This window comes from Sturnus vulgaris, chromosome 1 (genome assembly GCF_052056855.1).
Source record: "Sturnus vulgaris isolate bStuVul1 chromosome 1, bStuVul1.hap1, whole genome shotgun sequence".
Classification (NCBI taxonomy): Eukaryota; Metazoa; Chordata; class Aves; order Passeriformes; family Sturnidae; genus Sturnus; species Sturnus vulgaris.
Window position 1 is genome coordinate 76,266,606 of NC_142243.1, and position 25,206 is coordinate 76,291,811.

Consider the following 25,206-nt stretch of genomic DNA (forward strand, 5'->3'; position numbering starts at 1 on the left):
TATTTTTACAAATGTTTTACCACATTTAGTATTTTTCAGTTGTAACAATTTATGTTTTAAAATTATAAATAAAATTTTTAAAAATATAACCAAATTTATTTGCTTCCAAAAATTTTCCCCTGCTGTTTGCTTCTAGATTAAAATAAAAGTTACTGCCTACCTTGTGGCAAGCTCTTTTAACCTTTCAAAAACTCATCCTGCTCTAGAGCCTGATCTAAGTAGAAAACCTCTCTTAATCTAGTGAGGCTACAAGACTTTACAGACAAAACCAATAGACGTGGTTACTGCCTTACTTTTCTTAAATGGAGAAAATCTTGTCATCTGTTAAAAATTCCCTGCATCCTATCATTTAGTGAATTTTCTTCATAAGACTATGATTCATGATAGTGAACATAGGAGCCATTTCCTATGTGAAGTCATATAAATGTTTTTTTATCCTAAAAGTAACAGCTTATTTTAGGAGTATTTCGCAATGCATGAGAAACATCATTGAATGGAGGGTTTGGTTTAGCAAGACCAGAGGGCACCAATATTTGCCTTTCTGCAGAGGAGAAAGTTGCTGAATTTTTAATATGCAGTTAAGAGGTTGTGGTATACTCTGTAGCTACGGATTCTACAGACTGTAGTTCACATCCAGACTTTTGCTACAAAGAAAACTAAATTTATGTGTGAGCTCAAGCTAATTGGACTGAAATATTCCAGCATTTCACCATCATGATTTCAGTTATTTTTTGCTGAAATTTATCACTGGACTGTGCAGCAGTCTTTGTGCTACACCATCACATTTGAGACTTTCTCTGTGAGACTACAATAAACTCAAATAATTGAGGGCTGGCTTAAGGTGAAATTACAGTCCTGCCTGTCAATTTATGCTCTGTGGAGCAGGAGGATTTGACAGCTACCTGACACAATTTGAAGAGGGAGTTAAAAATTTAACCGATATTGACCTGTAAGGCAGTAAGAAACCCAATACTACCTAGTAAGGCACATTTAGTACACAGACATTACTGGGCAATGCCAGTCCACTTGATCATCCAACTCCTAACAAGCCTGAAGATGGATGAAAATTTCAGCCAGTAACAAACATTTACACAGAGGAAAGGCTTGCAGATTGTTTTTGTCACCTGTAATGCAGAGGAGAGCACACTGGTTTTGGCAAAAGTAAATTATGCAAAAATACTACATTACTTAATGACTTGCAATTGAAATTGGTTTTACTTATTTTATATTGCTCTATTAGATCACAAAGCCATACAGATTTTTATGTGAAAATAGATTTTAAGGGGTGGTTATAAGGCATGGTTAGGTGCTGTTGCCTAGTACTGGAGCCCAAGGGAAAGTTTTCTGTCTTTCCTTTAATTGAACTTTCCTGCAAACTTGCTGCTCTATAAACTTTACAGTAGATGGCTACAACCAAGTTGATAAAAAGCATGCATTCAAGGCACACTTACTAGACATGACATTGAAGCACTGCTATTTTCTAGTTAAACTCTGTAACGCCACAGTTCTATACATTTGGCTTAGAACATCAGAGTAACTGTAATTTAACCAGTTCAGATTAATACATCACAGCAACATGTGAAGTAAAAACCAGACCAGGGTAACCTTAGCCACTAAATAACAAGCAGCATGAGGAGGAAATTACAAATGAGAAGCTGAGTTTTAAATTAAGGAAGGAAAAACATGAAAATTCAGGCAGAATACTAGGTGGCTTTTTGACCTTCTGTGTGTAATTTTTTTCCATATGGCAAAGTCTGCCTGGTGCACAGAAATTTAGGCTAATAAGCAGTAAGTTGTGTTTGCATGACAGATTTTCATAATAATTAAATTAGTTATTATTAGTTATAAACAATGGCTTTCCTATCACCAGTAAAGCTGAATGAATGCTTAACTTGATCGCAAAAACCAGGAACAGAAAATAGTGGCTTATATTATAACATTTTATAATACCAGTCCCTTTTTACCCCTGAAAATTATACTGCAGCCTTCCAGAGGTGAATGAGACCTTTTCAGCCCTCTGCAAAGAAAGTTCCATATCCAAACACAAGTAGTAGCTCCCAGCCAAGGCTCTCAGCCAGGCTAGCTGCCCTGTGCTGGCAAGATGAGGTCTGCCCTGTACAGAATATTTGTCTTACCCCTTGCTAAGCAGGGGAGAACTGGGAATCGAGTCAGGAAAAGAATTTTTTACACAGATGCTGTCTATCACTGTTGAAAAAAATAAACGTATGACCTTGAGTTTAGCTGCCCTAAAAGGCTAAGATTCAGGAGAAATTGTTATAAATTCACTTACAACAAACTACTGATATTTACAATACATCCATGTTTGCATTCACTGTAGCTTTGAACCATTCCCCAGCTAGACCAATGGTGTCAAGGCCACTAAAAATTGATTGAAGTAGTGAGGATGTCCTAAGATGATAAACAAATTAAACAGATTCTGTGTAACGAATAGTTTTCTCAGCACAGGCTCTACTATATTTGTAAAATAAATAGTTAAAAGAAAATCAATATGGAATGCCAGACATTTCACACTAATGTTGGAAAATAGACATTCCTCAGAAAAGGATATAATAGAAGCTGTAAAGTATTAGGCACTATTAGAAAAGATAATCAACTAAATTTAATATCTACATTAGGATGACACATACATGTTTGCTGAAGTTAGTTATTTTGGCAGGCGTTCAGAAGCATCCTTATATTTTTAGGGCTGGACTTTCATATAGCCTTGATTATCTGAACAAATTCAAACAATTTTATATCATTCTGCTTCTTCCTGGACTGTACTGAGTTAAGGACTGTGTTCTTCTTAATGCCTTTGTAAATACAGGAAAGAAGATAACTGAAAATAGAGCAGGAAAAGGACATGAGAATTCAGTCAAGCATGTAATAAGCAATGTCATAATTAAGAGAAAGAGGGTGAAAATAGAAAAATGCAAAACCCAAGCTAGACCTGCAAAAGCATTACCGTTTCAGGTAATATTGACATAAATGATGGAGTAAAGGGGGCATTTTCCTTCTCCATATTTAGACATATATCAAACTTCAGTATCTAAGTAAGGAAGTAATATTTATTGTATCAAATCTGGGAGCCTACTTTTTTTCACTGACAATGCAGAGACTTCTAAATGAGACAGTACAAATTACTCTTCTGATCTGTTAACTGGTTTCAGAATACTATATCGCTTTTCACCAAATATCTCCTGTAATAAAAAAAAACTTTTCCCAGCATCATGAATATCACTGGAAATGGAGAATTACTATAAAATGTATACTACACATTAGATAAACCTCAGCTTTTCAAACAATCCATGAATCAATATTTCAAGCATCCACAAAAACATGCAACAAATGAGGCATGTATGATTTTGCTACTTTACCTGTTTTAACTCCATATTTTAAGGTGTCCCTATATCCAGCAAGTATTGGTCTCAGGAGCTCTGGCTGGACAGAGAACTCCAGGCTGAACCCTTTCAAGCTCTCCATAACCTCATGAGGGTGGTGAAACTCCAAGACTTTGTTTTCTCTATCAAAAATTCTCATAATGTAATGCAGAAGAATATCTGCCACTTCAAGAAAAAGCTATTTTGTGAAGTCTTCAGTATTTTTAGCAAGTAAAAAACCTGTGCAAAAATAAGAACATGCAAATCAGTGTTTAGCTTTAACAGCTCAGCTGAGCTGGTCAGAGGCTGTTTTGGTGGCTATGAATAATACCCTGTTGAGTTTCTCCCCTGTGAGAAATATCCATTTCACAGGCAATCAAACAGCAATGGGGATGTAACAAAACCAGAAAGGCAAAAACATAGTTAGGAACATAGGGTCATAAGACATGGATGTTTTTGCAACCTTTTTAATGATGCTGTACTTGGACAGCCAAAGTGCTGCAGAGTAACCATCTGACCTGTGGGAGATTTGTTGTTTGCTTAGTGACCCATGGGGAAGTTGAGGATGGTTGACAAGTGAAACAATAGCTTACTTTGCAGTCATTCCCAGGACACAGTGGTTTACTGCTGTTTATTTCCACCTTCCAGCAGCAATGATAAAGCATGCCTCTCAGCAAGAAAGGGAGATTTTATCCACAAATTTTCCCATTGTTCTAGACGTGGTTGCCAGAATCACCACAGTACTTTCACAGAAAGAAGTAGAGAGCACAGAACGTGAACATCTCTTTCCTCAGTAAGGTCCTGAAAACACTTTTCTTCATGTTTACAGGGGGAGAGACAGCCATGGGTGAAGGATGGGAAAAGATTTCCATGACCTGCCTAGTGTCCCTCAATGCTCTGCACAACTGTTTTGTGAATCCACATCATCAGCAAATTTCACCTTCTCTGACTCAGGCAACAACCTCAACAAATACTCTCCTCTCAGGCTTGCCCTGATGAGAGTAAAGTAAATTTTATTTCTAGATATATATTTTGAAGGGGAAGAAGACATAACAATTATGAAAAAGATTGAGAGTATTGCGAAGAATGGTAATGCACAGAGGCAGAGTTTGGAGAAAGGGGATCTTCACACTCAGTGTCCTTCATTTCTTCACTTTTTCCTCTCTCACATGAGGTGGTGGTCCCTAAGGACCCTGCTGTGCTACCTGCCATATTAGCTCCACAGCAACCTACTGAGGCTCTGTGAGATTTTCCCAAGTGAGCAGGGGAAAAGGATGTGTTCTAACTAACATTTAAAATGCAGTAATCACTAATGATAAGGTTTTTGTTTGTTTGTTTAATTTAGGTTACCTAATGCATAGGTATTTGAAAAATAATTTCAAGCTCTTGGTGCGAGTCCCTCTCTCTTCACCCTCTTGCTAGAGACTGTAGATGTGTGTTTTACTTGCTTCTCTAGGCTTAAAATTAATGTCTTCATCTGCAGAATTAACATCAGGATAAGAATGAAAGAAGAGGGAGAAGAATAGGAAAAAGCATTATTAGCTTAAGAACATCCATACCTATTAGCTGGGGTCTCCACCCCATTTAGCTGGAGATAGTATCTGGTACATGGCTATGAAAGTAACCTTTTGATCTAACATAGGACTGATGCTGAAAAAACAGATTAGAGAAGCTGAAAACAGAGTGAGGCATCTGAAATAGCTCTCTTAATGTACAGCTTTATGTAGACAAGAGACCAGGCTTTCATTATTGTATAATGACAAAAACTAAATGAAGCAGTTCCACAAGCACTGAAGATGAAACCTGAAACCCATAAAATTCTTTCAGTCTTTATATATCTGATGAATCCTGTAACTTTAGAAAAGTTCCTAATAGCTAGTTTTATATATAATGAGAAATACTTTCCTTGAAGTGCTAAATTTTAATATACCCACAATATTAGTAGATCCATTACCAAGTAGGTATTAATTGAAATATATTTATCACTAAACCATAGAAAGAGAATGTTGGTTACTAGTAACGAAATTATTAAAAGCACCTTTTGCAACAAATACTATTTTTTTATTTTTCAAAGAAAGAACTCACCTGCATTTTAGACTTTAATGAGGCAAGGAATCAATAGCATGCTATCAAAAGAAACATATTCCACTTTCTCTTGAGGAGTATGATTAGCACTCCACAATTCAAAATAAGGGTTATATTGATTCACTTAGTGCTTTTCAGTCCTTATTCATGAAAAGGAGAATAGAGGAAACTTGAAAGGTTTTGCTTTCCTTCCTTCCACATCTGCCTCTCTTAATGAGTCACAATTATCAGTGAAAAATGGAAAATATTACATTTCACTGGTTTCTACAATTTTATAGATTTATTTTTCTTTCGCATTGATTTGTCAAATGTTATTCACTTGAGCTTTTTGCTTTTTAAACTCACTGCAGAGAGGAAACTTTGTAACTTCCAACCCTGTACTTGTAATATGTCCACAGAAATAGCAGCTTTTAGGCCCTGTTTCTTCTGTAAACATTTTCTATCTTGTAGAGATGTTTTTTATGCTAGTATCATAGTGCTCATTAGGTATGTTTGTGTTTTTGAATGGAAGATACTAATGAACTGACTCTCATATACAGTTTTGTCTTTCTTGCTCTCTTTTCCATTGTAATTGAGGACTACAGATGATGAGAATAGTGGAGATTTTTCTACCAAAAGTTTCAGAGACAGAAAAAAAATAAGATATAGGGCCATAAGACATGGATGTCTTATGTCACTTAATGTTTTTGCTAGAAACCCAAACAATATATTTTTCTGAAGTATCTCATAGTTTGCTTAAGCTCTCCCTTCTCTCCTTGACCAGGCTGCTTGTCTAAACTCCAGCTCTTGGAAGACATCACTCCTGTGTCATCTTTCTTTGTCTGCAGCAGAACTGTATGAGCAGAACCTGTCCTACGGAGGGATTCAGGGAAACAAAGATGGTGAATGAAGTACAGTTTCAGGGAGGCACAATAGTCTGAATGTAAGAGATCTGGATCTTTAAAATAAACCTTTCAATTTCAATTTTCCCTCGTCTTATCAAACCCTGGGTTGAAAATGGAAATGTTGAGATCTAGCTTGAGGGACAGGAGCACAAGTACAGTTTGCTTTAGAACATTTGTTGGGGTAGGTCTTGCTGATACACTCCGTTCAAGATTTGGGCTTATTTTCCAAAAATAAGTTGGTGAAATGGAACTGAAACATTACATTTTTGGTTAGCTAGTGGCAAGTTGGTACAGGGTTTCTGTCAGAGTTTTACTGCAGTAAGGAAGAAGTCTTTGATTGCTATACACAAAGAAATGAGGTGAACATCTTCATGTTATCTGTTGGCATCGATTGCTACCTCCATACATGTGTACAGTAACATACATGCTCCCTGTTGCACATGAAGTGAAAAACTATGATGTCTGGCAAAAGCTGCCCATGTATTTTCAAGCCCATGGATTCCACATGTGCAGGTTTCAGGGGTTCTTTTTTAAAATTTCATCCCTCTGTTAACTCACCTAATTTCCATTAATTTTAGCAGAAAATGTCTATACACGTCTACAGATGAAATGTTTGCCTTAAATGACTGTCTAACATGAAAACCATTACAATTTTACTTTCACTATTGCCCTTTGCTTTCATTAACTGCTCTCAGCTAATTTTTCTATTATAAAATGTATATTATAATAAACCAAGATTTTTGATGCCAGGATTATAAAATGTTTGACCTGAAGTTTAACATTTACAAATTTATACTTGTATAAATTACCAGCAGTTGAAATTGCATGTTACATCATCAGGAATGCAATTAATTCTTTCTGAGTATGCTGTATAATTTTTGACCTTATGATTGTTTTTGGAATTTGACTCCAAGAGACCAGACCAGAACCTGCCAAAAGATTTACTCAATTTTCTTCTGTAAAATTAATTTATACTATATTTGCATCACTTCTCTCAGCCAGTATTTTAACCAGCCTGGAGATGTGACAGCACAGTCAGTAAGCCACCTGGTTGTACACTGCTGTGTTGGGTGCTACACAGCCCTTTCTTTACACATCCAAGAGAAACATCAAGCAAACAGATGTCTTGAATTCTGAGCTCAAGAATACTTCGAAATTAGCATGGCTAGTCTCTCAAACACAGATAAAGAACAAGAAAAACAGACATAAAAGGAAACATTCTCCTTCTAGGTCACCATCTTAAGGTCGTATGAAGCCTCTTATATCATGTCCAACATAAAGCCTTTTCTTCATGGCCTTGCTCTCCTTAAAACTGGAATAATGCATCACTAGCCTACCTGCATGTGTGAAAGATAAATGCAAAATAACATCAAGAAGCTCTCTGCTCTCTGAATTCATTTGTAGAGAGGGAGCTCGGAGAGTTAAGAGGAAAGCACTTAGCTCAAAAGATTCATCAAATTAGATATCACTCTTGAGGCACAAACTTACAACCCATTTAACATGTTGGAAGGAGGCTAGGAGGACAGAAAAGAAGCTTTTAAAGTGGCTGCTCACTTTCAATTTCCTCAGAAAAAGATAAGACAAGGACCACATAAAGCCTGTCACAACAATTTTGGAAGCTGTAAAAGCGACATTTTCCTTTCAAAGAGCTCCTTTGAGCACTCCATGTTCTCAACAATGGTAATTGAACAACCAAGCTTTTACTGCTTCTGAAATGCTTGTCCCTGTTCCCTCTTTACATAGATCAAGGACAGTAAGAGGGTAATTACTGACTCAGTGGCAATACACAGCCCACCAAAAGCTTGAAAATCAGTAGATATGCCATTTTTATGTTCTTAGTCCTTAATTTGATTAAAAAAAATGCACTGAAGAGGGCTTTTGAAGCCATTGGCTCTTCTCTTTTGTCAAACAGTTATTTTACAGAAGTTAATTTTTTTCTCTTGAGCTTCCTTTTCGGATTAGCTACCTGCAATGTCCTATAAGGACCTAATATTGACCTACTTAACCACAGGAGGGTCATTCTTGTTTAGGTATCTTCTTATTGTAACTACACCTACATTGCCTTTTTACTAAGCACTCCTTCATGCCTGCAGTGGTTCAGAGGCTTTTGCCTCACCAGATCTTCAATTCTCCCTCGGACAAGGTGAAACAGTACCCGTAGTGCAAGCTGGCTGCTTTGCCTCCTAAGCCAATGCACATCCACACTATTCTTCATCTGGAAAGTGCAGTCTCACCTACCCACAGCATCCACCTGCTCCTCTCATGACACCACTGCCACAGCATTCTCTGCAGAAGGCCATGTCAGGTGCTTGATCTAAGTTAGTGCCCATCATCCTGCCCCTTCTCCTGCTGTTCCTATTGCTGATGGGGATGTTACAACATCATGACCAGGTTCAATTTTTGGAGGGAGGTGTGACATGAACAAGATTGCTTCCTCAGCTCCAGATGAAATTTGTGTTACTTTAAAGTGACCACGCCATGCAACCACGGCCTGAGATATCTTAAGGTTTGTGTATAAAATGAATGTGCCCTACATGCACATGCACACAAATACTGAGCGAGTTTGTGGCTAAAGTGACATGTTTCACAGCTGGTCTGCCTGTGTGGTGGTGGCACCACAGTTTAGGACAGCCTAGTGCACAGATTATTTGGAGCAATGGGAAACTCAACCCTGCTCAAAATGAAGGCTTAAAAACCCACTAAAGAGCATTCATTTAGTCTTCATGGAGAGGAAAGCCCAAATGCCTACAGTTTCCTCAGCTCTAGGGCACCACAGAGGCAGTTTGACAGCCAGCCTTGGCACACTCTTCCACTTTCTCTCCATGTCAGCATCCACATCTGTCTGCATCCTCAAACCTGGGATTAGCTACAGGATAGGACTCCCTTTTCTAGGTGCTTGTCTGGTTTCATCTTTTAAACTATCACATTTGGAAGGTGTCATGACACTTGCAAAAACATCACTTGTTGCATTTGCCATTTTGTGTAAACAGTGCCCACATAAATGAATATCAGCAGTCAGACATAATACACTAAGCTACATTCTTTGTCTTAATTGACAGCCCTTTGGAAACTTTATTGTTCTTTGTCTCTAATCTGGGGCTAGGGCATCCAGATAAAAATCATTCAATATTCGACACCTACTTGCAGAATTAAAGAAGGAGTCTCTGTCTTTAAATTTACAATCTACAATGCAGGAAAAGTTAAAATGTTTAGCAAGTCAGCTGAGTGACACACATATGCAGGTACAGTTGTGATTCACATCTTTGGATCAAGCCTATACAAGGTATCTCAAAGTATTGCCTTTTATGACAGTATGCAGAAAAGTGCCACATTAACAGTAGATTGCAAAAAGAGGCTATAAAAGTCTCTGGATTACTGAAGTATGACCCTGTACCTTTGATGAGATAATCTAACCTCTTCATACAGTTATGTCTGTGATGAGAACACAAGTGAGGCAATTTTGAAGTGATACTGGAAATGCTATTTCAATAAATTACCAAGGGGAAGCTGCCCTTTTTTCTGCATTACAACAAGCTACTTCAAAACCAACCCAAAGCAAACAAGCATCAACTGAAAGGCTGAAGTATGCAAAACAAAAAAAAAAAAAAGGAAGCTAGAACTACTGGTGCCTTCAGCATACACCACTGAGTCAATGCCCCAAGCCATCCAAAATAAGCCTCCGGAGAGTGCTGAACTGTTCTTGATGTCGTTCACTGATGTTAAACATTTGTCCCACTGTGTGATAGATAAGTGCTAATAAATACTTGCCTCACCCAAAAATTAAATAGCTTTTGTTATAAACACTGGGAAATGCTACAGAAACAGAATAAAGTTTTTCAAATGAGGTGTAAGAGGATAGGAGGTCGGAGGGAGGAAAAAATATCTTGGACTAAGTTCTACACCCAAATAACCAAAAAGTAAAGTAGGAATTTGGCCAGCTAAGTGGACAACAAAAGGCAAGACACCGAGCAGTGTGCAGATTTGAAGAGCAGAAGAGCAGTGTGTACAGAAGAAATAAAGAAAAACCCAACCTTTATAAATACAGGGGGATCACGTCTAGGGTTAAAGGAATGTTAAATATTTCAAAGCACCAGTGGATTATTAATAACAAGACTTGACTACAAAAGCATTATCAAGTCAAATAATTATGGCTTGAAGACTAGGAACCAAAAACTGTCCTGGCTTCAACAGACAGGTCTTACACCCCAGCGACTTTCCTGCCTGCTGTTAATTCTGTGTGCATTCTCCAAAGGGAAAGCAGCTGTCCTGACTCCCTGCTGCTGGCATCAGAGAATGGGGCTCTGGGGACACTTCTTTCCCCAGGATACATCTCAGTTCCCAGGGAGTTCCTGGGGCATAGCTTGACTCCCCTTGATTCAGCTTCCTAGCTGATGCTATGGATCATGCAGAGAATGAAAACACTTCAGGGCTGCTCTCTCATTGATGCAATAAACTATCAATTCACACATTTCTGGAGTTTTAAATTATGTAAATCAGTAATCTGCCTGTAATTGAGCTAGGTGAGACAGAGAGGCCAAGACCATTAGAGAGCAATGCTGCTAATGCAGCAATTTGGAAAACTGGTACTGCTTACAAATGGTCTGCACATCAGACATCAGTATACAGTATTTTTCTCCTTGGTGTATGAATGATGCCAGTTCAATCTACACATACCAGCAGCTGAAAACAACAAATCAAAGCTGCTAATAGTGCATTAACAGAAGCTAAATTTTAAAAATGTGCTTTAGAATGATACAGACTTACCAGTAATACCAGGAATAAAAAACAACTGCTAAATAAACCATATCTGCAAGTGAAAAACTGAGCATTTTGCTGTGGTGCTCATAGCACTCAGACATTTAGGAAAATTTATAAATTTTAAAACAGTCCTTTATGCCCACGAGTTTTTGTAACTACAGTAATTTAATACTTTTTTATTCTAATCATTGAGATGATATAGCTTTACTTTCAAATATAGTTTTTTTAAAAAAGTAAAAACCAAGTGACATTGGGAAGGATTATTCATGCTTGTAGTAAAAATGTAACAATGCGTGTTGTACCCAGAAATATTCCCTACTAAATCCCACTAGGACATGCAGTTAAACTACTTTCCATAATACAGCAGTAGCCATAAGGCTTTTGTGTAAAATATGCTTTGAAACAGATTTGAAACTGAAATAGAGTAAGACAACTTACACTCATCACAGAATAATGAGTTTCTCAAATTGTGCAAGGTGGCAATTACGTTGAATAATGAAGAGATGAAGTTGTAAAATAAAAACAATAGTATGCTGATATTTAGGTAAATATTTTTACTAAATTCTAAAATTGAAAGTATTTAAGTTATCTGGATTTTTAATAGTGGGATTTATTGTTTAGGTTGCATTTAAATTTCATAGAAAATCTGGAAAGAAATTAATTTCCCTCAGTTGTTTTTTTTTTTTTAACTGAGACAATTTCTTGTCTAAAAGATTGTGCTTGAAATTCAGAAGACTTCACTTTGAGTGTAAGCATTTTTTTTTCCTATTTTGGACTTCATAAGACAAATATAGCAGAAAAATTATACCAGAAATCAGAATAAAAAAATGATAATTTTTTTTCACTAATTCTTATTTAGAACAATTAATTTCAGTCATGTCATGGTTGAAATACATTTTCTCACAGTCATGTTCAATTTCTAAAGACAAAGTAACTTTAAAAGAAATTTATATTTTAGCCTTTCTAATAGCTTCAGTTAATTTTTGTTCCCTCACATTAAAAAAAAATTACTGTAGCAAATTCTCATGTGTCTTAATGTCTTAATTTTGGTCAAAATTTCTGGTGTTTACCTTGATTATTCTTACCAAAATGTGACCAAAGATACTTTTGCAAGGTTATTTAAGAAAACATACCTAGTTGATATTGTAATGTTTGCTGCTTAAAAAGTGGTTTATATAATGTTTTAGGTTGTCACTACTCCTCTACATAATACTGACTCCAAAAAAGCATTCCAGATTTCATTTTGCAAGTATAACCTGTAGTTTGCTCAGAGAGTATTCATTTCTAAAAAGATATTCTGAACTTTTATTGAGCCCAAAAGATTCCTTTGGGGACTTTTATTTTTGTTTAGCAATAAAATTAGATTAACATTTATTTATTGGAGCCCAAAGCAAAGATGACTTCTTTTCTGTAATTCAAAACAACGTGAAGTGTTTGGGTACCAGTCCAAATAGGGATTGGCAATCCCTCTAGAAGAGACTGCAAGCTGATTTACCATGGTCTTGCCTCTGCTTTATGCCCTTCCTTGTTTTCCTTGCTGAGCTGTATCTCTAGGGTAGACTGAGGGAACAATCTCTCAGAAAGCCTTATCAAGAAATAATATACAAGGTTAAAAAATAAAAGGCAGCAGAGAAAGAAAAGTGAAATCAATGCCATAATGACTTGCTATTTTGTAACTCCTCTTTAATCACCATCAAAATCTTTGAGATGCACTTAAAACCATTATAAGAATAGTAAAATAAAATAAAAAATCTTTGAAAGCCTAAAGGCTTATTTCTGCACCCCATTTTTGGACGATGCCAATTCTTGGAAAAATAGTTCTTGGAAGCTTGCTGGGAAGGTTTCACAGACTACACTTGCATAGTGTTCATGATAAGAGACAGTAACACAAGAGCCTCAAGTCAAGGTAGGTGTAACCAGGCTGGGGAACCTGTTAGAAACACAGATGTTCTGCAGGCACGTTTTTATGGCCTTCTGTGATGGAGTGATCACATCAGTGGACAAGGGAAAGGCTCCAAAAGTAATTTTTGTGAATTCTGCAAAGCCTTTGACACAGTCCCTCACAACATCCTTCTCTCTAATTTGGAGAGACTTGGATTTGATGGGTGGGCTGCTAGATGAGTAAGAAATTGGTAGGAGGGTGGTGGTCAATGGCTCAGAGTTCTAGTGGACATCAGTGACAGGTGGTGTCCCTCAGGGGCTCATACTGGGATCAGTGTAGTTTAATATCTTCCTCAATCACATGGACAAAGGGATCGAGTGCACCCTCTGCAATTGTGCAGGCTACACCAGGCTGAGTGATGCTGGTGGCACACCTGAGGGACAGGATGTCATCCAGAGGGAGATGGACAAGCTGGAGAAGTGGGCCCATGGGAACCTCATGAGGTTTAACAAGACCAAATACAAAGTTCTGCATACCTGGGTCAGGACACCAAAAACTTTTGTACACAGAAGATGTTCGAAAAGAAGATGCAATTTAAACCAAACTGCTTTGTTTACTCTGTTGGAAAGCAGAACTCTCAAGCACAAGTTCTGTTTGCACCTCTCCAGGAGTGTGTCACATCTCAAGGCTGAAAGGACATTTTTCAGTCACTGCTGCTTTAGTAAACACTGGACACTCAACACCTTTATCTGCTTCCTCTTGTTTGAACATTTAGAAACTGCTTCCTTTTGTGACGAGTTTTAAAATTCACTATCCTTTTTTTTTTCAGCTACTGTAACTATAGCCTTGCAAAATGTAAGTGTAAAATATGACATAAGATGCAAAATAACTCTATTGATATTAATGCAGTAATAACTATAAATCATTATAAATATATTTTAATGTCATCTGTGTAAGAAAGCTTGTATGACCTCCTCCCTTTTATAGCAAGCAAGATGACTACTTGACCCATAACAGTAAAATGATCTTATTTTGAAGCAGATGTCAACACACAGCAAATCACATGAGCTAGAGGTCACAGAGGCAGTGGTGAGAAAATTATAAAAATGTCTAAGGTGGACTGAAATTAACTTGAAGGAAATCCATGGAATAAAATAGGAAAAACTTAACTAAGGAAAAAGGGAAGGGAAAAATTTCTCAAAATATGCATGTGTTGCAGAGAATGAAATCTTTTGCTCTTGTTTTCTCTGTGACCCAAGTAGTCAAATCTCCCAAATTCCTTTGTAAAATTTCAACCCTGAAGCATGAAAGCAAGGCTGGTTTGTGGCTTTCTATTAAACAGTTATTCAATACAATGTTTTTTTTCTTCAAAGTATCATCTATAAGAAATTGCTCCATTTGGTTTTGGAAGCATTCCTAGAGAAGAGAAAACAATGCAGTTTTCTGGGTGTATCTCAAACACCATCTGATTAAATTTTTCTTATACACCATTTCATAAATTAGCAAGAAGTTGATCTCTTTCCCTGTAGATCAGTAACAACAAACAATTCTCCACATTTTCTGCTCTAAGAATAAAATTTTTAAAAACCCCTAATAACATAACAGGAAACCCATTCAGGGAGCAAACATCCTTGGAGGCAGAAGCTGGTCTGAAATTTAAAGTGTCCTGGAGTAGTTATCCAAACTCTGATGTGGAAAATCTTGCAGCACCACCTTGTGAACTTCCCCTAAAAACACTCTTAAAAGGACTGATAGAGTTGTCAGCACAGATTTAGAGCATGGCTAGGAAAATGGGTGAAGACTTTAAAGGTTGGATTCAGAATGCATATTCCAGATGAAAGCATCTTTTAAAAATAGTAAAAAAATATTCAATTAGTACAGAAATAATGAACCTTGGAAAAGTTACCTGTAAGTATATTGAATAGGCAAACAAATACTGTGAGTGGTACCAAAGTCCTTCACCACAGTATATGCCAGTAGTTCTTCTAAATAATAGCCAGATCTTTCAAACTTCTGTATTTCTGCCCTCCAGGGAATGGGGCAACCCTACAGTAAAGCCATTGACAGCATCAACAACCAGCTCTGAATGAAATGACAAAATGTTTCTGACAGCTTTTGCTACTTCAATCCAGGAGCAAATACATCTGTTTTGGAGACCATAAAAAATCAAACGTACAGCCACTGCATCCCTCACACACAAAAAAAAGAGCATCATAACCAAAATGTTTTTACACATTTACACAAGAGGGAGCTTTCACTCTTCAATCTAAACTCCACTTATGGTAAAGCTATGACTAGAGAAGAAAACACTGGCAGCAGCTCCAGCTGTTCTATTTGAACGGTTCATCTATAACATATAAGGAAATCAGTGGGCCAAAAATATGAATTGGAAACTTCCATATCTTCTCTGACCTTTTTATAGCCAGGAGGCTTTGGTCTTTATTCTCCTCACCAAAAATCATGACAGAGTAAGTGAAACACTAGCTTCACTAAGAGGGAACAAAAATTAATTTGATTTCCCCACATTCAAGTGATGGCACACTTTGAAGATTCTTATTAAGAAAAAAAAAACCTGAGACAACAAGGATATCTTTGTTTCCCTCTTAAAAAACAAGTCTGCTATTTTTCCTCTTTTCCCTTTATGCATTTTTTTTTTCAGTGTTCCTGTCTGATTTTGCACTGTTACTTTAAAAAAGATAAGTGATCATAATTGCAGATTATATGTCAGGGAAGATTTTAGCAATGTTTTGCAAAAGGACAATGTACTTCAATACTCCTTATCTTTGTAGAAATAATCAGACTCTCATAGCCTAGAACTACATTTACCTTGACTCCTGTGGCCCTATTCTGCAAATTGCAGTTCACAGTTAACTCAAGCAAGTGTCTTCCAGCATTTTATTTTTATTTAGTAAAACCCACTCTTGCGTCTCCTTTGATTCTTTGCCCAAGTGCTGCACTAATTTCTATTTTCTGTGAATTAACAATTTTTAATAACATGTAACACCAAATCCTTTACTAAAAGCAGCACGAATTGCATCGTGTCAGTTCCTTTGCCAGTAAAATAGGGGCTTTTTACTAAACAAAAGAAAGATAACAGGCAAAGAGTTGTGCTGAACTCCTGCTCTTTTTTTACTCTGTTCTTTATGTCTTTAATTACTCTTACGTTTATAATTTGCTTTTAATCTTCGTGAGCTATTGAGGTCAGATTAAGAGGCCCGTAGATAATGAGAAATGACATTGTCACCTGGCACAGAGCACCGTGGAGCAAGGGATGCATTTAGAAGTCATCAGACATAGAGGGTGCTGTTGCACTGAACATCCAGCATCTTTGTGCAGCTCTGAAACCAGCATTGCCTTTTTACTAGGATTTATAGCTAAAACTCAGGATATTTATAGTCATTTACTAAATTAAAAAAAAAAACAAACTAAAAATCACTTCATTTTTTAAAAAACTTCACTTTTATTCTTTTAATGCGAAGATGGAAAGATGGTATCTTCATAGTTTTACTAGAAAATTATTTTCTAGTTTATAAGACTGCAAGGAAAACATTCATTTCAGTGCCTGATACTGGCTGTAAGTTTTAAGCACAATAAGAATTATAAGATAAACTCATATTGTAACAGTCTAACATGGAGACTTTTTGTTGGTCTCTTTTTTAGCCATGAAGCATCAAGAACAAATTTGTGATTTTCCATTTCTCGTGCAGAAGTCAGAACTATTAATATTTCCCTCAAAGCAGGGAAAAGTGTCAGGTTAATAGATGGGTAACTTAAAGAAAGGAAACACTTTAAAAATATTTTTCAGTTTATCTTTTATATATATTTTTTATGTAGAGAGTCTAATTTTTAGTTTAGGATTTCAGTAGGCACGCTATTACTTTCAGGCTGTCTTGCTTAGATTTCTGATATATTCCTTCACTCTCAGTGTCTGAGCAAAGAGATAAAAAGTGAGTTAATCAGCCTCTGCAAGCTAAAGACTTCTCTTTTCCTATACATTGTAGGTTGAAGATGACTTAAAAAGTCTGAGCACCTGTGCAATATTTACAAACCTCAGATCTCAGAAACATTTTTCTTCCAGTCAGGGAGAAGAGGAAAGTAGTACGTTCCCCTTGCTTCTCTATTTCCTGCCCAAGTGACATGGTTGTGAAGAAGAATTTGAAATATGCAGCTGGTATATCTTAAAGGCTAAAAATTGGGTAGAGAATAAAAAACTCATTTGAAAACACATCCTTTGCTACTCTCACTCCTAATTATTTTTGGGTTGGCTTTATGACAGTCAGGTAGGAACAGGTGCTGTCTAAACACTAGATTGGCAGGACTGAAAATCCAAACTTCATATTATTAATGGATTTTATTTATTTTTCTTAAAGAACAAAAAGAGTCTGTCTCACATACAAACATTCTTTTTATTTTTTTTTATTTCCCCAAAGGAAAAGAGATGTTGACATCCCCTGAGTAATGAAAGCTTGTGATGTCTTTGATTTTTTACAAATTTTATCTGATTCTAGTTTGATATTGCAGATTTGTAGCACATACATGAGTTCAAAAGAGAAAGGTAAGGACTCTGCACTATAATGCTTACATCTCCCAGGAGCTCATAGTGCAATGATGAGAGCACTGAGAAGAGAACATTATGGCTGGATAAATTGTCACCCTGCTGGGATATGTTGATTTTGCCCCCTTGGTAGAGATTTTGCCAGGAAGATACACATTTGTGCGCTGGTTATGGACATTTTGAGTTGGTTTTATTGGTTTGTTTGGTTGGTTGGTTATTTTGTTTTGTTGTTGCTGCTGTTTGAGTTTGGTTGGTTGATTTTTTTAAAAGTTAAATAAATGCTATATGAAAAACAGAACAAAAGCACCTTTTTAACTGGGAGTTTCATGTTCTTTTCTGTACTGATGTAGATATAAAGGAATGGAGAGCCCTGCCTGACTGATGCTAAGAAAAATTGATATAAGTACATCAGCTAAAGCAGTCCCTAGGGAACCATTGTTGTCACATTTTCTGAAAGGAAACAGGAATAGAGGTTGCCTACCACAAATTTAGATCACAAGCTCTGTGGGACATGAACTTCACCTGTTTGAGTGTCCATCCCCTTGCATCCCACATCTCAATGATGACAGAAATCCTTTTCAAACCACACTATATAAAATGAGTTAATGCAAGAGATTCAGTTCAGTGGATTCAGGACCATCACAGTCACAATACGCATACAGTGCCTAAATTGGCACAAATACAATGTCAAAACCCAAAATCAAATTTTGAAAGCATAAGAACCTCGATTTTTTAATTGGACCAGCATGATCAGTGTGGTGAAAGAAAAAGCAAAAGAAATATATGTCAAATCCAACTTCACCACTGGAGTCAGACAGGCAGCAATTTCTATTACGAGATTTTGAAGCATGTATTTTGATGTCTGGTTGCTGGGAATAAGGGAAAGTTGAAGATGACTCAGCTCCAGAGAACTCGTTGATTATTAGTTTATATGGGGTCAGCTGAAGGCAAGATCTGTAAAATCTGAAAACTGAGGTTTGTCCATCAAGGCAAAGGATCAATTTTAAGCATAATAAAAGAATCCAAATGGCTGTACAGATGACAACTTAGTAATCATTTGTAACTGGAGAACAGCAGTTCAACACAGTGAATGAGATGAGCATTTACAAGCTTGCAGGCATTAAGCTGACTCACTAGCACCGATGCATTCTCATCTAAATCAAATTAGAAAACAAAGGCCAGGCTAATAAAAGGTGCTCTGAAGTTCAGGCAAAAGCTGTAAATCATGGCAGAGCTGTTACCCTGCAGGTATTCCTGTGACAGAACTGTAGGCTCCAAGTAGCTCCATTTCCAACCATGTCTCTACACCAATACCTAACTGTACTACAGACGATTGAGAGCAAGTCCAAGTGGAATACTCTTTTGGAGCCCAGTCTGACCTATGTTGGATAGCCCGTGAGCTGAACCACATCATCAGCCTGTCTCTGACTCTATGGCAAGACAGGTCTGCTTTTTCTCTCAGAGCTGGGACAACAGTGAGCCTTGCTTGACATTCTGTTCACATTTCAAGTAGTCTCCCAGACTGTCAGTCTCTCCCTAACCTTTTGTCTGATCATTGCTTTTCGACTCTGGCTTTGGTGAATAATCAGATTTTCACTGATGTGTCTCATGTCCTGTTTTGTTTGAAGTGGTAGACCTTGCTAGCACTTCACATTCCATTGAATTTCTTTAGTGCCTGCTGACTGATCTACCTGCATTGCCCATAATCTGCAATCATATCCCAGTTCCCTGTAATTTGTATCTGAGATATGATCAGTTTCCTTTCGTAGTTCTATTGTCTTTTACTTTATTTCAATACAATTTTGCATGTCTATGCCAGCTATAACTGCAGAATGAAATCAACACGTGAATATAACTATCACCTGTGATAAAATATTTTAAACTACTAATTGAAATCTACAAAGGAGAAACACCAAAAGAGGATTTTCCCTACTCCCTGATTTCCACATACTGGGATTTGACAAGGAAAAAAACTGTATTTGGTCTTTCTATGTCCATGAGATACTGCAAAGGTAGGATATTTGGAATACTACCTGTGGACAGTTTTGCTGTGTTATTACATTGCTATGGTAACAAAAACAGGCCTAATTTGAAGCGCATCTTCCCTTCTCCTATTTGTCTTCCCAGCTTTATATAATACATGAAATGTATTATATAGTGCTTCTGACCAAACAATTCCAGTAACTCAAAGAAACACTTCAATAGCTGTTTGTTAAATTGAAATGGGAGGTCATATTTAATCACTAGATTTCAAGAAAAAAGAAAAATGAATTAATGTCTTAAACACAAAAGGAGACACACTGCACAAAACAATTGCCACATTGCTGAGACTAGAACATTTGCTACTGTAAAATAAAAGTATTTGCAAAAATTAGGGTGGAGAAGCATGAGAACACATTGTGGAATGACCTTTACCATTACTTGAAATCCTTTTATTCAGACAGTGGCTTTGTAAGATGTAATCTGTACATAGCATAGTGACAAGGTAATCAACCCAAAACTCAGGGAAATTGTATACTGGCTCTATAAAGATAGGAGATTTTTAATGTTTATTATTAGCTGTCAAACTTTCTGAAATATTTTATAAAAATTACCAACTATAACAGGAAAAAACTCATTATGCCTGCTTAGAAATAGTAAGCTGTTTCCTCAGCCCTCATACCCTGCAGCAACAGAAGAGTTCGAGATCAGTGTTCTAACAAAATGCAAGAGAATACGTTATTTAAAAAAAAAACCAAAAACCTAAACCAACCAATCAAAAACAACAAGAAGGAAAGAAACTAAAAAAAAGTTTAAAACTTCCTACTTGTCTGCAGAAGGAAAAAAACACAGAGAGGATCTATTTTTCTCTGAGATAGCATCACCATAAGCTTGTGCTGAGAGAGTACATCAGACCACACAGAAAGAGATTGCTTCCCAGTACAGAGGGCTGTGATTGCTACTGCTTCTCCCAAGAACTGCAGTTTACTTGCCAGAGCATACTCATTTCATACACCAGCAAACCCAGAAGTGTTCCTTGACTTAGCATAGAATTTTAGCAGCTGTAAAATGAGATACTTTTGTTTCCCATCACTGAAGGGCAGCTCAGCAAAGGTACCTGGAAATAATCCCTTGTTTTAAATGCCTTCCAGCAGCTATAAGTATTCTTTAACTGTATAAGCCTTATCTGAACCAGCAAGCAAAGTAAACATAATTCCCCAGGTTAAACCCTCCAGCAATTTTTTTTTCTGGGTGCAGAAGCTGGTTTGGATAAAAGAAAGAGAAGTATCAAAGGAAAAAAAGAACAGGAAAGCAAGGATAAGAGGAGAGGAGAGCCTGCAATCCATACATAGGAAAAAAAGAGACAGCTCTGGCTTCAAAACTGATACCAATAACTTGATATCACCAGCAACAGACACCAGCTCTGCCACTCAGAACTCCTCATCTTTCTTCCTAGCAACTCAGTGTGGGGAAGGGTGGTTTGCTAGAGACAGGGGATATCAGGAAGGTTATTGTGCTAGTGGTGTCCTGATACAGCTTTATTGAACAGCCAGCTCCTTGTGAGCCTGGGTGAGCACACAGCTGGTGGCACTAACCCAGGTGGGGTTCCTCCCTGGAAGGGGAAGAACCAGCTTGGTGGGAGCTTCTTTCACTCATGGTCACCACATCACCTGAGGCCCACCTGCTTGTCTCAGCCCAGAGGCACATTCTGCTGAGAAGGAAGAGGAGGGCCCTAGAAGACTGCCAAACCCCATGGTGCTTTCAGCTGGGCTTTCTCCACACATTTGTATCAGAGTAACACTTTGTACTATTTTTCAATTGAGAACTGAAACGACAGCTGCCAAGCAGCCCTAAGTACTGCTCTTGGCATTGCCGGGGAATTGGTAAATTGTCTGGATCTGTTAAATGTGTAAATAGGCTGTCATGGCACCACACTCCAGAGCAAGCTGTAACCACTTGAGTTTTTAGGAAATCTGCCTGCTTGCTTGCCTGCCTGCTTACTCTGGGGTTGCTCTTGCTTCTCCCAGAAAGAATATGAGCAAACGAAAGCTAAACTTTACAACTATTGTTGATGAGAGAACACACAACACTTTTTAAGTCACACAGTTTTGGGACTGTCTGGCCTTTTAATGCAAACAGGTTGTTTTGAGAAAATTCAGCACCCTGACCGTCATCCTTATACCCTCTCCCCCACCAAGTAATGGCCAAGGAAATCCAGAAATATAAAATGTCATCCTGCAGTTTTTCTGCTGTAAACAGGTTCACTTTCCCATTTACACTCTTGTCATGTGTGCTAGAATGAGCAGCTAAAAGTCTTCCCAGACAAGTGTTCTTCATATCATCCTCTCTGTAAGTCTGACCCTTCCTTTATAAATAATGCCAAGAAATCCCATCTAATTCAATCCAGTTACACTTTAAAAAGTATATGTGTGCACCTAAAAGCATTCTCTTTTTTTCTGCTCTATCAGCTCTGATAGAGAAATTATCTTCTAGCAGTACGAATTTTACTTGTCTGCAAGAAAACCCTGACTATGCTTATATCCACAAACAAGCAGGAAGTGAGCTTGCCATACACGAGGCTGTTTATTTCACCAGTGGTGATCACAGAAGCAGGGAAGGCACCTCAGTGAGTCTCTCTCATTACAGTCATCAGGCAAGCAGGAACTGTGTGGGCTCACGGCAGGAGACACAGCGCAGTGCACAGATAGTTATGGAAATGAAACACCTGCCAAAGGTTTCAACTTGCTGTCAGCTCTGGCAAGAAAAAGCGTAAGTATAATTAGATTTTCAGTGGCACAGGTTAGTTAGATCTGAAGCTACCATACTTCTCAAGCAGAAAGGGCATCAGGTTGTAACAATGTCAGCACCCAGTAGGATGTGAAGTGCAGAACTGTGTTTTTAATGATCAGGTAGGAACAGGGGATGGATATGCAATTCATGCATATTATCAAATCTCTTGACATCTTTCCAATGTGGTGGAGAAATATTTACAGCAGTATTAACTCACATGGTTTTTGTGAAATGAAATCTGCCACTAAGTATTGGCAAGTATTCTCTGCAATTTCAAAGGATCCGGTGAGGTCAGGGAGGCAGAAGGAATGGGCGTTCCTTACTCACTGGTCATCAGGATTGCCTCATTCCTCCCTGCAGACCTGATTTCACCACAGGGCTGCCCCCCAGGCCACTGCCAGGAGCAGGATGCTTTGCTGAGGTGCACTGCAGCTTGGGATGTGACTGCTGATTTTCTGTTTGCTGCAGCAGCTGCTGGCTGGTGGGAGCCCAGCTGTACCCACAGCTTCTGCCTGAAAGGGTGTTTCTTCATCAGCAGACTCTCATACCCCAGGTCCCGATTGCTGCAGGTCTGGTTTCTTTCAAGTGGAACCATGTGGGGAAGGAGAGCACAGAATGTGTCAGCCTCTCTCTCTGGCTGTTGGTCTCCAAGTCTATATAGCTGTGCTATCCAGTATATTTCATTAGAGCACTAAGTGACAAATAATAACTTTTGTTTTGTATCTGACATGAAACAGACACTACAGTCTTCATATGAATGGAAAAGGCTGCCAGTTTCTTTTCTTTAGAAATGTTACAAAAGCTTTTATTACTTTCATATTGTGGGTAGAATGGTACAGACTTTTAAACCATTCTCATTGGATTCTACACTGTTAGAACAAAGGCATTGTCACACCATTTTTCCTGGGTATTTGAAGAGCTCGTTTTGATTGAGATAAGAATTCACAGTCGTGAATTTTTGCCACTTACCTCCAAACCAACATAATAAGAAGCAAGACTAATTGCTTGCAAAAACAAAGAAATGTGTAGATATAAAAACTGCATAAAGCCGAGATTTCACTGCTTTGTACTAGACCATTCACGTCACCACAAAATGTAAAATAAGCATGCTTTTGGTGTTTTAACTGTATTTCTCTTCAAAAGTCTTTTAAAATTTGGTGGAAATGCAATTTCCTTATTATGTATTTTCTCACTATCATTTTCTCTAGGCAACAGAGAAAGGTGGAGAAATTATGGATAAAGTGATCTGACTGCTGGCAAAGAGTTCTTACAGAGAAAGTGCAATAGATTGCTCTCCTAAAGTTTGTCCAAAAGAAGCCAAAAAGCAATTTTAAGTATTCATTACCTAATTCTACAGTAAGAAAATGCAAAATAATTTAGAATTCTAAAAATTGTAAGTTCTTCAATGTCGTGTAGAGGTAGTACAAGGAATAAATAGATTTTGATAACACTTGCTAAAATGAATTTTCAGTCAAGTTGATGACTAATTTTCTTAAAGGATTAATCAAACAGTGTAACAAGACCAGCACAACTGTCATCTCTTGGTATATCCACATCAGATGATATGCCTTTTTTAGAAGCCATTTAGCTAAACAAGTTGTTTTGCTGTTTTTCTGGGTAAATTACAGTTAGGACCCAAAATGCCCAGGAGGGCATTGTCTCTTTTTTTGTATGAAATAAACCCACAAACCAGACAGCTCAGACCCTACTAGTCTTATTTCTTCTTGTGTGACCCAGTTATGGGGGTACTTACTGAACTAAGCAGGTTCCTGTGTCCTGGCTCTTCACAAACAACTCAGAGATAAAACTTTCTCTTTTACATAAGACAGAGTTTGTGTCTGTCAGAAACATGCTGAGATTTTTCTAACTAGAACAAGCTCCAACCTGTTCTTTGAGAGTAACTCCTATCTGTGGAGCCAAAGGGACAGACCAGGTAATCAAGCAAGTATTTAAATATAAACATACTATCTATTCATGCAGAACAAAGGAATCAGATGGCAATTAGTCTTTCCAGAGTCTAAACTTCTGGGTTCCACAGTAATGTTAACTTTGAGCTAGTACTCCCTTTCAAGTTTAAGTTAATACTCAGAGTGATATGGACCCAGCAATAGTACCTACTTTATTTAGAAGAAATCAAATGTATCTTCCAGCTGGTAGCCCCTAGGAAATTTTATTGCTTGTCTTACTCTGGACTTTTACCACTGGGGATGTAACATAGGTTGGAGAAGGACAGAAGCATCCTGTTAAATTTATCATTAAATTACTTTGAATTAAAAATTCCTATGACACAGAGGGTTTCTTTCTCTGTGAAGAAAAGCAAAATAAAAATATTTTCAAAAAATATTTTCAAAAAATTGTCCTGAAAATTAGGGAAGGGACTCCCTTAGCTAAGGTTATGTGAAGCTGTATGGTCATATGTAGCAATGGTTCCTATGATTTTTACATTCATGGCTATATTGATTTCAGCAAGATGCTGAAAAGGAATAAATTGTCTTTATATTTACACACCTTTTTTATTTGTTATAAACACCAATTCATGTGAATCCTTATGAATTCACATGAATCCTTATGAATAACAAAGATAAGGACATCCTAGGTGTCAGAAACAACCTTCTCTAGGCAGATATCCTAGTTTCTCCTCAAAATATTGAATGCATCACACTAAGACTTTCACAGATGCTCAGTTACAGTTCTTATGAGAAAAAGCAAGCAGTGAGGAGACAGCCACACTCCCCACTGTAGCTAAAGCTCAAGTGTGGGGGACAATCCCACCACCCCATTCCAATTTCTGGCTGGTTTCCCCACACATCTACTATGTAAATAATTTACCTTAATGATGAGGTTCAGCCCAAATATATTTGTTATTTTCTCTGGGTGTGGAAGAGGAGATAG